The sequence below is a fragment of the Benincasa hispida genome, chromosome 11 (assembly GCF_009727055.1).
Source record: "Benincasa hispida cultivar B227 chromosome 11, ASM972705v1, whole genome shotgun sequence".
NCBI classification, from domain to species: Eukaryota; Viridiplantae; Streptophyta; class Magnoliopsida; order Cucurbitales; family Cucurbitaceae; genus Benincasa; species Benincasa hispida.
In genome coordinates, this window is record NC_052359.1 from 26,142,625 (window position 1) to 26,153,802 (window position 11,178).

The 11,178-nt window shown below is 37.4% G+C and overlaps 1 non-coding gene across 1 annotated transcript; it reads left to right on the plus strand.

Annotated features, from left to right (window-relative positions):
- The first annotated feature begins 1,988 nt into the window (after window positions 1–1,988).
- LOC120092249 lies at window positions 1,989–2,095 on the plus strand. The gene has a single exon (XR_005485959.1). It is a non-coding gene; the product is annotated as a small nucleolar RNA R71 (small nucleolar RNA).
- Window positions 2,096–11,178: the final 9,083 nt, after the last annotated feature.

Genomic DNA, 11,178 nt, shown 5'->3' on the forward strand with positions numbered 1-11,178 from the left:
GTGCAAAGGATTTGGGCACATGAGCAAAGATTGTGTCAATAAAAAAGTCATGGTCATAAGAAATGGAATTCTTGATTCAGAAGATGAATGTGATGAACAAGGCGATAGCCTTAAGGAAGAATCCAAAGCCTTTGATCATGAGTACATTGAAGAATGTAACTCTATATCCTTAGTTAAGAAGAATACTTAATGTGCAAATCAAGGAGGAAAAAGTTGAAGATCAAAGGGAGAACTTATTTCACACATGGTGCTTGATTGAAGGAACCCCATGTAGCTTGGTGATTGATAGTGGAAGCTGCACAAATGTAGTAAGTAGTTTTTTTTTGTAGAAAAACTCCAGCTCACTAGTCGTCCACATCCAAAACCATATAAACTTCAATGGTTAACAAACAAAGGATAATTGAAGGTAAACTCCCAAGTTTTTATTTCTTTTACCTTGGGAAGATATAAGGATGAGGTTCTTTGTGATTTAGTACCTATGCATGTGGGTGATATGTTATTGGGCCGATCTTGATGGTTTGTTGAACAAGTACACATTTACTTTGAATGGGAAGAAGTTTACTTTGCTTCCATTATCTCCATATAAAGTACAATGCTATCAAGTGAAATTAGAAAAGAAAAGAAAAGAATTTGAGGATCAAGAGAGGAAAGAAGAAAGTAAGTTAAAGGAGAAGAGCGAAAAAAAGGAGAAAAGTGAGGAGCAAAAGGTGAGTGAAAACCAAGAGAGAAAAAAGATTGATTTTAAGGAAAAAAGAAAGAGAGTGAGTTTGGCTATGAGAAAGGGGGAAGAGAGGAATATGTTTTCATTCAAAGCACCAAACTTTGTACTTATGTGCAAAGGAATATGTTTAGTAACTGAACCTAACTCTAATGATGGTTTGCCTAGTGCATTTAAATCTCTTTTGCAGGAATTTAATGACGTGTTTCCACATGAAGATGCACCTACGGGTCTACCTCCTTTAAGAGGAATTGAGCACAAAATTGACTTCATACCCGCAACACTTCCAAATATGGCAGCCTACAGGACCAATCCAATTGAAGCCAAGGAAATCCAAAGTCAAGTAGAAGAACTCATGGATAAAGGTTATGTTTGAGAAAGCATGAGTCCTTTTTCGGTTCAAGTCATTTTAGTGCCCAAGAAAGATGGAACATGGAGGATGTGTGTTGATTGTCGAGCCATCAACAAAATAATGGTAAATTATCAACATCTTATTCCTAGATTGGATGACATGCTAGATGAATTACATGGTGCAAACTTGTTTTCAAAAATTGATCTTAAAAGTGGTTAACTTCAAATTCGAATGCATGTGAGAGATGAGTGCAAAATGGCTTTCAAAACAAAATTTGGTCTTTATGAGTGGCTTGTTATGCCATTTGGTCTTACCAATTGCTTCAACAAACTTTCCAAAGTGGAAGATTGTGGCACCTGCGAACTGCTGGCTTGATTACTCGTTTGACCGTTGGTTCACGGAAAAAATCTGGGTGGCCCTTCTTTTTGTGCCACTAATTGAAAATTTTGCTGTTGATTTTTCCACGTGAAGTTGGGGTGGTTTCTCCACCAAGGGTTGTACGTGTTAGAAAATGGATTATTCTTCACAAAATAGATTGGCTGTGGGTTTTGTGGGCATTCCTCCATTTAATGTCCTTCACCGCAAGTAGCACAACTTGCGATCGTCTGGTTGATTGCGTTCACTTGCCCACTATGCGTTGCTGGGCTATCGATTGTGATTCCCTGTATCAAGTTCATCATCACGGTCATTTGACTCTGAAGGGATGTGATGGCACCATTGTTCACGTCACTATCCTTAATTCTCAATCTTTGATCGCTTTCTTTCCAGTCTACATGATTTTTAGCAATGCGATCAAGGATATTCTTAGCCTCATCATAAGTTTTATCCAGCAGACCTTCAGCTGCTATCGCATTGGCACCGGTCTGCGATGCAAGGTTTAATCCATGATAGAAAATATCCATCTATAAGCAGTATGGTAAGCCGTTATGTGGGCAATCTCTTACCAGCCTCTTAAACCTCACCCACGCATCGCTGAGCGATTCGTCAATATCCTGTTCAAAATTGGTTATCAACTTCCTTCTTCTAGCGTTCTCCGTCGAAGGGAAGTACTTCTTCATAAACTTCTCTACTACTTGCTTCTGTTTGTATTGTAAATGTCTTTGTAAGAACTGGATAGTTTATGGTTGTGTAAGCACTAGATGTCATGGTTGTGTAAACTCAAGTTGGATATGTTTTTGGTTGTGATATCTCTATCAGGTTATTTTCCAAACCGAGTTATGTCAAGACTGCACTTCATGTGTGTCTAAATGTTTTCAAGGGTTCCGCTATGTTATGTTACATGTAAAGTATTTTATATCTAAGACTAGTAGGTTTATCAGGTTCAACGATTCAGCAGGGTCAACAGGTATCGTTAGAGGAGGACGATGTCTGTTGGCTTCACGGCATGTCCCTAACTAAGCTAACAGGTAGTTTGGAGGGAGTGTGACACCACGTGTCATAATAAGTGATGAAGGCTCTCACTTTATTAATCACATCATCAAGAAATTGTTGCTCAAGTATAATATCCTTCATAAGGTGGCCACTGCATACCATCCACAAACAAATGGTCAAGCTGAAGTGTCCAGCAGGGAAATCAAGCTGATATTAGAGAAGGTGGTGAAGCCTTCATGCAAAGATTGGGCAATGAAGCTGGATGATACCTTGTGGGCATACAGGACCGCCTATAAGACACCTATAGGCATGTCCCCGTATACGCTGGTGTTCGGAAAGGCATGTCATTTACCGCTTGAGCTGGAGCATAAAGCAATGTGGGCAGTGAAAAAGCTTAATTTTGACTTAAAGGTCGTAAGGGAAACAAGGAAACTTCAGTTGGTCGAGCTTGATGAATAGAGAACTCATGCATATGAGAATACCAAAATCTACAAGGAGCGCGAAAAACGTTGGCATGACAAACAACTATGCGAGAAGAATCTCCAAGTCGGACAAAAGGTCTTATTATTCAATTCACGGCTACAACTCTTTCCTCGTAAATTAAAATCATGCTGGTCCGGACTCTTTATAATCAAAGAAGTATTCCCACATGGAGCGGTTGAGTTATCCAATGAGGACGAGACCAACACATTCAAAGTCAACAGACAAAGAGTCAAAATATATCACGGAGAAAATTTGCATCGCAAGAACACCTCCGTGTACCTGAAGAATTCTAACTAAAGAAGAATTGGGCAGTCCCTACACAATCATGCGATTCAAATTCATCAGGAACGCAATTTTTGTGAAGCATCCTTTGAAACCGTCAATTCATGAACTCAATTCTACCTCTTTATATCCATTATCATTTCTTTATCTTTTGCATTACAAAAAAAAATGTTAACTCTATCTTTTATTTGACCTTCTTGATGTTTTTTTGCAACGATCGTGGTGAAAAATTACGGGAGAGCTACACGATAACCAAAAGACGCGACTAGTTCATTCAACCACCGCAATCGAATAAATTGGCTCACCGCAAAGAAGGATGTGATCACAAATAATGCGGGCGACAAAGCAAATTTGGGGGTTGTATCTTTCCTTGACTTTGTTTTTCCAAATTTTGTACTCTCGCATCTCATTTTAACTTTGATAATTTTATCATTGCATCCTCTTTAGTCAGCACATTCATTAAACATTGGTTAATTTAGTAAGTCACCGCATTATTTCTCTTTGTCAATCATGATTTTAATGATGAAATGCATACCTCTATTTTTCATCACATGCACTAGAGTCAACTTAATTTTAGGATAGTCAATTCATGAAATATTTCTAAAAGTTAGTGGTCCACCAGCTTTCTTTCAGACTTTTACGAAACCTCCTAAGAGCATCGCATGAATTCTTTCAACTTTTCAGCAATGAGGACATTGCTGTGTTTAAATTTGGGGGGTGCGGTATTTATTTTCAACCTTGCTACTTTTAGATCTCTATAAAGTTGTTATATATATATATATATATATTATATTCATAACGTTGTGATCGGATCCTACTCGTAGTTAGATGTTCGCATGACACATGTGGGGGCAAGCCAAAACGAAGGTAGGAATCATGATCAACGCATAAGTAAAATGATCGCAACTCACTACCAAATAGGCATGAGTTTAGACTGAGAAAGAGCACCTTGCTCGTAGTTGGATGCTCGCATGACTATTGTGGGGGCAAGCCAAAACGAAGGCTAGGCACTTGGATCAGTGCAAGGTTGTAGAAAGAATATCTAAACTATGCCAGGATAAAAATCATTTGAAAACACCCCAGTTGAAAAAGTTTTTTTTATGGAATAAATCATGCGATGCCCCGGAAACAAGTAAAGTCTTTTTGAAGGTTAAACTTGCAGTCCCTAAATTTCAGAAATATTTTAAGAAAAGATACGATAGGAATTAAGGAGATTTTGGTACATAGGATTTGAATAAGGCACCTCGAGAAATCTAGGAAAGAAGAAGGCGGTCGACTTTCTAGAGAAAATCTTTAGTTTATGCTTGAGGACAAGCATTGTTTTAAATTTGAGGGTTGTGAAACGGGCAGAAATGCATGTTATTACAACACAAAGATATAAACAATGTAGGATTGCGACGGTAAAAAATATGTAAAATCGTGTCCAAAAGCATTAAGTTGAGACACATTGTGATCGCATGCGTCCATCGCATTAAAGCAGCTAATTTATGTATTTTGTGCAGAAAATGCGTTGGTGCAAGGCAGAATTGCGATCCAAGGAATTCAGTGTCCGAGCACATTAAGAGATTAAGACCCCAAGGTTATGCAATCGTATGTGTTCGCGAAGATCTGCTCAAGAAGGTGGTCGCATAGAGATGGCGCATCAAGGTGAAAGCATAATAAATCACGATGGGATAGAAAGCTGATGACGGTCGAATCCGAATTTAGTTGACAAGCTGTTAACGACATACTGTAGCAAGTACACTCAACTTTTCGGTGACAATTAATCGGCGCATCAGATAGAGATTTAATGACATCCCATCAATGCAATCATTTGAGAGAAAATCTCTATAAATACCGAAGGCCACCACTGAAAAAGGAGTTTTAGCCATATAGAGAGTTCACCATACAGAACATAGATAGTCGTTGTTCATAGTTTTCTTACACTTAGAAGGCGAAGGCAAGGGAAAAGAGAAGATGCCGGAAGATCGTTCCTGGTCAGCTCGAGAGAGTGTCGAGAAGCGTTGGGAACAGAGATAGGGCCAACTCTTGCGAAAGTAAGAGGATTCTTTTGGGCAGAGTAGAGAAACTTAGTGTAAAAGCCTTGGGAAGCAAGAAATTGCTACCAGGCTCCCTATCTTTATTTCCCATTGTCGTTCTGTATTCTGATTTCATTTATAGAATGGAACTTGCATCTCTACATCTATTCAATCTTTTTACATTACACATGAGTAACTAAACTTCCGAATGGGTTGAGAAGTACTTAGCTAGCATGTCCTAAGATCTTCATTTTATGCGATCATCTTGTCTTATGTATGCATCCATCACCCCTTTAGAGCTACTCAAGAGAGAGTCTAAAGAAAGAACCTAAACTTGAGAGAGCTAGGTTAGAATCTAGACTTGAGAAAGCGAGATTAGAACTGCATAAGCAAGAGATGGAGACTTAAAGATAAGTTCTGTTTGCTAACATGCATCGCATGCACCCTAGAAATAGGTTATGGTAGTATGCGGTCGCCTTGTGTATGTGTGTGTCATTCATCATCGCATAGACAAGAGTAGAGGCTTAGACATAAGTCCTATAGACATTATCGTATACATCGCATGCATCCTAAAACTAGGAGCTATAGCATTTCCATTGAGAGGTGACTTGTTGTTGTATGTATATAGCATGATTGCATAACGTGAATGCAATCTCAGGAAGTGTTAGCTAATTCCCTTCTCAACCTGTTCCCCTGCATATTCATTATAACTTCCGTTGTTATTAACTCTTTTCTCAATTTTACCGCATAGAATCTGTACCTTAAACATACATACCAACCAACTCATTGTTTTATTTGTTAACTCAAAGTAATCTGAAATCACCGTCGCATACTGTCTCCATAGTTCGACCCTGGGCTTACCAGGCAACCTAGTAGAATTTATACTTGTATTTTGCTAGGAAAACTTGCATGCACAATGCATACCACACCATCGCAATATACACCATTATTTCATCATATTCACAATGCATCACACACGTCGTTCGACAACCGATTTTTGCATATTCTTTGGTGACTCCTTAGTCTTATGGAAGTCAAAGAAATAGACCATTGTCTCACGTTCTTCAGCTAAAGCTGAATATAAAGCCTTGGCATTGACTGCTTGTGAAATCATTTCGTATCTTCACTATTATCTGTTTTACAGGTCTCATTTGTTGAGTTATATGTCCTAAAACTCACAGTTTTTAGAGTTAAACATTTTCTATTATCAATAAAGATGTTATTCAACATTTCTTCAATAAAGTTGTTATTGAATTTGTAAATTGCACTTGTAAAGACTATATCCAATAAACTAAGATCCACAGTTATTATATGAATACTTGAACTTTATGTGGAGACATAAAAGTGGATCAAGTTTGAGTAAATATTCAAAATAATCTATAGTATACGAATAAGGTTGGGTGCCTTATTCTGGTAACACTATCGGATACGACCCACTCTGTAATTATTACAATTTGTTGTAAAGTGCTACAAATGAAGTGATCTTGATTCATTCATGTATTGACAGGAGAAGTGGGGGCATCCTATGCAATGAGTTTGTGTAAGATCGGACCAAGAAATAAGTCACTCTTACTTTATAACGTTGTTTATTGTTCAAGACTGACTATTTCGCTTAGATGACCTAGGTAGATCTTAATCCTGAGCTAACTATGAACTCCCATTTATTCGGGATTATTCTTAGATTTTGATAGGTGAGGGTTGGCTCAACAGCGCCGACTCAATAAGTTTCCCATTTTATGGGTAAGACCGGGTAGATAGCTAGGGACATAAAATGCAAGACGAAATTCACGTCTACCCGATTCAGGGATAGGAGGAAGGTTGTTCTCTTGAGTACTGAATCCAGGTCTTGAACAAGGGGCCCCACCTTCTCATTAGCTCAAGAGGGATCCGGTTTAGTGATTGGATCAAAAACCAATTGTTCATTATAGGATCAGTGGAACTTAAAGAGCAAGACGTAATTTTGAGGGTAAAACAATATTTGACCCAACCATTATTACGACCAATCTGTGAAGGGTCGACTTACTAGTAACGGTTAAATCAAGTGGACACAAATATATCTACAGTGAGGAGAGTGCAACTATCGAGCTATAGTGGTGTGACTTAATAGTTAACAAATACTGATTAATTTAGTCTAAAGAGTTTTTTCACACCCTCTCTCAAGCCTTATCTCCCAGACCTGAAAGGAGACATGAGGACAGAAGATACTGCCCCTTTGTGATACCTACTACCCATCTGAATCTTTTGCTCTCTTGGCTTAACTTATTTTATTACAAATAGTAAAATGTCTATACAATCTCCAAACTCAACTTAATAGTTCCAGACTCTTAGCTACAACTATTTACAACAACAACTTAAATCTAGAAGTGTGGTTGTAGCATGGCAAACCTTGACCTTAGTAGCACCCTAGAACTCCTCTCTCACTACCTGGGAAGAAAAACATAGAAGAAAAGAATGAGCTTCAAGAAGTCCAGTGTTAGGCTCGAGAATCATGTCGTTAATTTGACTCCAAACCGAGACAAAAGAAAATTTGTAAAATCCCGAACTACTCCTACTACTACTAAAACGTAGCAACAATGGTAAGTGGGGGGTCAAACCACAGAGAAGCGAAGAATTAATTTCTTTTGGGTTAGATTTGATCGTGGAAAAATAGTAAAAACTGGGTTTGGTTTTTAAATTGAAATTTGCAAGTAAAAGTAAAGTGCAATGGATATATGAAATGGTACTGGATTCATGTGGTTCTCAGATCAGATAGCCATTCAGTGTAATTTAAATCACCATTACTGCCAAATTATCATGATGTTGAATTATGCATGCATAGCTATCCAACTAGTTTGAGTTAGGTAATCTTTACAAAGGCCGATAATCGATTAATTTGAAACGCATCGAGTTTCCTAATTCGTAATTAAGGCTGTAAAGACCGTGCCTTAACTAACCTACATGCTCCTAGATGCAATCGGGTCCTTAGCAGCCATAAAGAACTAGAAACACATGCATTAAGATTCAGGATTCAACTATGTTGATTAAGTGTCAGGAAAGTCATGTTCAAATAATCAATTTATTCTTTAAATCTAGATTAAACGTGCAATGCAAAGATTCAAGGTCAGCCTATACACCTAAGCATGCACATCTAATCAGTGCTACAAGGGTAAATTCAAAGCATGGACAATTACAAGGATACGTGCAAGCTTGAATTTAACTAGCTAAGACATACGATCATGATAGGGGCGTCAATCCAACACACAAAAGCAAGTCTAAATTAAACAAGATTCAAGAAAAACATAATTCTGAATTAAGCACAACATTGAACAGACACTCATAAAATACAAAGAATGTTCGATCTAAGGTGAAGGAATTACCTCATCGATTCATGGACAAATCAATGGGATACAATCCAAAACACGTCCATAATCTAAAAATAAAATAAAACTAACCTAAGATACTAAATTCTGAAGGGAAAGGAAGAAGAATGAAGTTTTACTTCGGCCTTCATCAGTTCGACCTCCAAATTTCAGCATGTTTCAACCTAAAACCGAAGAGGAGTATTTATAGAAAACTTTGCAGCAGTGCAACACTAGAAACAGCGTTACAATGCTCGACAAGAAAGGCCACGAGTGTCAGAAAAATGTTGCAAAGGTGGCATTGTTGAATAATCAGAGTGTCGTGACACTAGAAGTAGCATTGCAACACTGAGTATTCTGTTAGAAACTCGCTACTCAATGCTCGATGACTCGATACTCGATGCACGATTACTTGATACTCAATGCTCATTTACTCGGTAGCATTTTACTTGATTACTCGACAACCTTTTACATGATGGTACTCGATGATACTCAATGGCTGATTATACTCGGTGGAACTCGATGGCATTTTGGTAATTTCAACTCTTTTGAAGCCCGTATGTTCAAATCAACTCCAAATTACTTTAAATTAACCCGGTTCTTTACCAAATGATTAATTCTACCTCTTGATCACTTGGTACCTACAAAATAGGGAAATGAACACGTAAAATTCAATAACGAGCCCGAATTAAGCTAGGAATAATAACTCTTTTTTAGAGCTATCAGTGGTGCCTTTTATAAGAAAATAAGTTTGAATATCAAAACTCATATTTGGTAAAACAATTCCACAATCAAACAATTATCACATATTAGAATGTAACCTCTCCAGCCTATTAGCTGAATATCCATAGCATGATCAAGTATTTGTTGGATTTATGTCCTAAAACTCGTAGTTTGTAAATTAATAAACATATTCTGTTTTGTTTATCGATAAAGTTGTTATTGAAACAGTAATCTTGAATCTAATAAATTAAGGTCCTGAGGCTATTTAATGTAGTTTGAACTTTATGTAGTGACATAAATGTGGATCAAGTTCAAATATATAGCCAAAATGGTCTATAGTATATGAATGAGGTTGGGTGCCTTGTTCTGGGGACATTATAGATATGGCCCACTTTGTAGTTAGTACAAACGATGTGATCCTGAATCGTTTATATAGAGATATGTGAGTGGGGGCATCCTATGCAATGAGTTTGCATAAGACCGAACCATGAAATAGTCACTTTTTACGTTCTAAATGGTGTTTTATGTATAAAACTGACTATTTCGATTGATGACCTAGGTAACTTAATCTTAATCCTGAGCTAACTATGAACTCCTATTAACTTGGAATTATTCTTAGATTTGCATAGGTGAGGGCAGCTCATCATCACTGGCCCAATAAGCCTCCCATTTCAGGGGTAAGATCGGGTGGATAGCTAAGAACATAGGGTGCAAGACGGAATTCATTCCTATCCGTTATAGAGATAATAGATAGGTTGTTCCCTTTAGTACTAAATCCAGGTCTTGAACAAGGGGCCCCACTCTTTCCTTGGCCCGAGAGAGGTTCGGTTTATAGGTTGGACCTTAAACCAATTATTCATTAGAGGATTAGTGGAACTTAAGGAATAAGATGTAGTCTCGGGGGTAAAACGATTTTTATGACCCAGTCGAGATTACGAACAACCTGTGAAGGATTAGCTTACTAATCATGGTTATATCAAATGGACACAAATATATCTATAGTGAGGGGAGTGCAACTACGGGACTCTAGTGGAATGGCCCGTTAGTTAACTAATGTTGATTAGCTCCATCTGAAGAGTTTAGCCAGCTAATCTCAGATCGTTGGAGCCCATGATCTATAGGTCCATTAGGTTCCCCTACTAGCTCATATGAATAAACTTAGAACAGTATGATAAAATGATTTGAATTGTTCGAATTAGGTGAAGAGAGAGAAACCGACAAGTATATGTGATATAGTGGTCAGGGTTTTCAGTTTAGAGATATAGCTTTAATATTTAAATGTGATTTAAATATCAAGAATATGAATACGTTCATATTCGGAAGCTCGAAAATAATAGAAATGGTCAAAGATGTAAAAAGTCAAAGAGTTAACTTTTGACTTTGAAAAGTCAAACTTTGACCGACCTTATATTAAAATATGATTTGAATTTCAAGAAAATGAATGCGAATTCATGCTCGAGAGGTCAAAATTAGTCAACACGGAAAAAGTCATAAAAAGTAAAAATGTTGACTTTTTGGTCAAAGTTTGACTTTGACCAAATTACTATTTTGCCCTTTGACTATAGTTAGTGAGAAAATCCAAACTTTTATTGGATAATTCCACTAACAACATAGTGGGCAAGATGTTGGCTTATAGTGGAGACATTAAGCCCATTAAGATATTGGATTATAGGTGTTGGGTTTTTATGGATTTGGTTCATGCAATTGTTGCATGGTTTTTTTTCCTATAAAATGGGCTTTTGAAATTAACTTAAAGACTTTTGACAATTTGGCAATTTTGTTTTCAAAACTGGGCTGAAAAAACAAACCCAAACCCTATCCAAATTCCATCTTATTTTCCATTTATTTTCTCTCTCTCGGTTTTCTTCATCCACTGGGTCCCATAACCCGGTT